A 3,569-nucleotide genomic window follows, 5' to 3' on the forward strand; every position below is an offset into this window, starting at 1 on the left:
CATGGTAAGTCAATGTACACCCTACCTATGCCGACACTTAGTCTGTCTAAAGGCATTTAGTATTGCCGGCACATGGTTTGTCTAGTTAGGGGTATAGTTTTGCCGACACTTTCTGCGTTGGAATGTTTTTGCCGACATATAAATTGTTGGTAAGCTGGTGCACAGCCAAAACAACAATTGGATACTGCTCTAATTCAAATGTTATATACAATGCTCAACTGTTATCCACAAACAGTATCAAGATGAACACATTGCACAATCATTGATAAAATGGTAACAAAATTACACACACACACATATATTGTTCGCAGGTTCAAGCACAAGTCAATCTTCACAAAAGCAAAGCTTGGCCATCCTGGCAACCATCCAGAAAACACAAGTCACATAAAAGGACCCCAATTCACTGGTCTAAAATAGTTCAAACACTAGATGGTCCAAATAATTGAGTAACATCCATGAGCACAAGATTTCTACTCCATAACACTTGAGCACCAAATGGTCCAGAAAACACATAAGATTCACGATTACAATTAAGTTGGCTGGTCCAAAATACTATAGACAGCCAAATGCTCCAGAACACTTCAAAGTCATCACATCCATGCGTACTAGGTTGCTGATTACCTGAAAATACTCCACAAGAATTTGGTACAAAGTGGAATCAGCTCAAGTGCTTTGAAGCTCATAGGGAGATTGGCAGCCGAGAGAAGCACAAGAATTAACTATTTATGACATATATCCATAACACACATAACATAGTTCTGTCATACATGAGGTCAAATATTTATAAAATGCTGAAACGAATCATCATGCATACATATCTACATATGCATAGAATAAGTATTTCGCCATGGCAAGCATATCTACAAATTTTATTCAACGTCTTACATGCAAGAAAATGTAGTAGGATAAGCCAATGTGAAGTTGTATTTGTTCTAATACGAAGTTAGCTGATGTGATCTTCAAAGTTTGAAAATAATGGTACAAATAAGTGTTTGTACGTTATCTGATGAAGTAGAACTAAAATGTACAAGTTCTGACCAAAAAAATTGTAATATGTGAAGTTCAGTTTATGCCATGTGATTTTTAGATTGTGACCACCAAAGGGATAACACCAAACTAATGTGTGTATGTTTAACTCCTAAGCAATGTATGTGCGCTTCAAATCATGTTGTGTCATTTTCATATTTTTAATTATAAACTGCAGTATGTGGAGTTTTATCAACAAGATACAAAACATATCTAGTAATGCTATAAGTTCAGGCAGAAATCTGGCTCTCTAGTCAAGGCTCAAAATGATCTATGTATATTTCTAAGAGAGAAATAATAAACTTAATGTATGTCGTATGTTTAGTACCTGCACCTGGTACATTAGTTGCCTTCTTGTCATCCTTGATCTACAACAATAACCGTGAAATAGCAGGTGCCTTCTTATCAGTTTGAGGCTACTTCTTCCACTGCAAATTGCTCTGACAAAATGTGTAGACATGTATCAACCATCCTGGAAAAAAGGAAAAATGTGTTCAATATAGATAACTCGACTTCCCATAAATCAAATCATAAAGTAAAGGCCAAAGGTCTGCAAGTTATGTACTTGGTTAGTATAATGAATGAACTTGTCAAAAGAACAAATATTATGCCATCAACCAGAATGAACATTAACATCTCATAAAAGTACATTGAAAGTCTGAATTCTGAAACTATCTAACCACTGCACCAAGGCGGCCTCTAAGGTTTGAATGTGATTGGAACTTGCAACTCCCCTCTGGAAACCATATCCAGCTTCAAGTAGTTGAAGGTATGTGGATGCAGAGGAAGATGAGATTATATGTTGAACCTAAGGTTTGAATGCTAATGCCATATTCATGAAAAAGGAAAACTTCACCGTGCTCACATAAAAAAATTATATCAAACGAAGACACCGTTATTCATAAATATCCAGTGTATTCAAAAGTGATGGAGAATAAAATTGGAATGTGCCTCCTCAAACGCTGACTGGACTCAGGGTCCACCTCGGCGCCCTCCGCTCGCCCACCTCCTCGTCCTCGTTGACAGGTAGTACCACGTACTTGCTGCCCTGTAGGCTCAACATCATGTACAACCGCTCCTGCAGCACCAAGCACGTCGACCCAAAATTAAACCATGTAGCATCAGAAACTACAAGATGTTACAGCACAAACAACATTCAGTTCTACAACGAAGTTGAAGCCAACTCAATGGTTTGCACTATATAGCTTAGTAATATGTATTGACAATCAAAAGTGCTTCAGGTAAAAAAAACACAGAGGTTATGCACCTACAGGAGCTTCCGTTTGACACGACAACTCACCCACAGAATTGGAAGTCACACAATGGGTCACGACTTTAAATAACAAAATTGAACCACCTAGAAATCAGGAAGTCACACAATGCTAACACTTTGTAATTTAAAGGAGATAAAGAGTTCAGAATCGTATGATGAATAGAAAAATGAAAATCAGCTATGAGACATGGATGTCAGATGGCTTGCTATGTTTTGTAGCACCAATCTATGTGTCAAAATTGAGATGCTGAGAAATAGGGATAAGAACTGTACAATAAACAAATCTTAGCAGAACATATGAAAGTATTACCCTAATTTTCAGAGTTCAGCAATGACATATGGTTTAATGTTCAGCAATGCACAAGCACGCATCATGCAGCAGTACAGAAAAGGATATCTCAGGAGGAGCCGATGCCTACCTATTGGAAAAGACGAGTCTGTGCGGATATCTGCAGCAACAGACGGCTGGCTTTGGGAGGGGCGCAGCGGGATGGAGAGCTCGTGGATGGATCTCTATCGGCGGCAGTAGGAACGGGGAGCACGGATGGAGAGCTCATGGTAGGGCTGGGGCCTGGGGAGCGGCAGGGGAGAAGCGCGAGGGAGATGGCAGACAAAGTTGGGGGCTGGAGGACGGGGATCAGGGGAGGGGGTGGATCCATGAGCGCGAGGACGGCGGATGGATCTCAGGCAGAGCGCGGAGGACGGCGGCTCGATCCCGGGCAGAGCGCGGCGACGGTTGCTGCATCATGGGCGGAGCGCGAGGATGGCGGCTGGATCTCGGAGAGAGCGCGACGACGGCGGCGACGGTAGCAGGACCGTGGTGGAGAGATAATACGGCGGCGACGGCGACAGGGCCGTGGGTTGAGCGCGAGGACGAGGGGATGGGGATAAGGTGCAAGGGCAGTGGTTGGCAGCCTGGCACGGGTAGGTTACAGACTTGGTTCGATTTGGGGGATAAAAAATTCCTGTCTCGCGCCTAAATGGCGCGCCAACTTTCCAAGTTTCAGGATTTTGAAAAGAAAAAATTCCGAACTTCGGTGTCTTGACACGTGTGCACCTACACCGACACTTATTCCGTGTCCATACACCCTACATACGGCGACATATTGGATGTCACTAAGCATGTACCTACGCCGACACATAAATTGTTAGGGCCCACACATATGCCGACACACAACGTGTTGTTAGCCAGTTGCCGACAGCTAAGTTGTTGTTTCGTAGTTGGCTACACATAGTGTCCACAATGATGTATCTACACCGACACATTGTC

At 42.4% G+C, this 3,569-nt stretch overlaps 1 long non-coding RNA gene across 3 annotated transcripts; it reads right to left on the reverse strand.

Moving 5' to 3' along the window:
* Positions 1–266: 266 nt before the first annotated feature.
* LOC109767043 (uncharacterized) lies at positions 267–3,248 on the reverse strand. Of its 3 annotated transcripts, none has more exons than XR_012203472.1 (4): positions 2,719–3,248; positions 1,707–2,104; positions 1,355–1,498; positions 267–621 (listed from the first exon to the last, which is right to left on the reverse strand). It is a non-coding gene; the product is annotated as an uncharacterized lncRNA (long non-coding RNA). The 3 variants fall into 3 exon arrangements; XR_012203471.1 differs by having other exon boundaries at positions 1,978–2,104; positions 2,719–3,243; XR_012203470.1 differs by having other exon boundaries at positions 1,355–2,104.
* Positions 3,249–3,569: the final 321 nt, after the last annotated feature.

The sequence above is a fragment of the Aegilops tauschii genome, chromosome 2 (genome assembly GCF_002575655.3).
Source record: "Aegilops tauschii subsp. strangulata cultivar AL8/78 chromosome 2, Aet v6.0, whole genome shotgun sequence".
NCBI classification, from domain to species: domain Eukaryota; kingdom Viridiplantae; phylum Streptophyta; class Magnoliopsida; order Poales; family Poaceae; genus Aegilops; species Aegilops tauschii.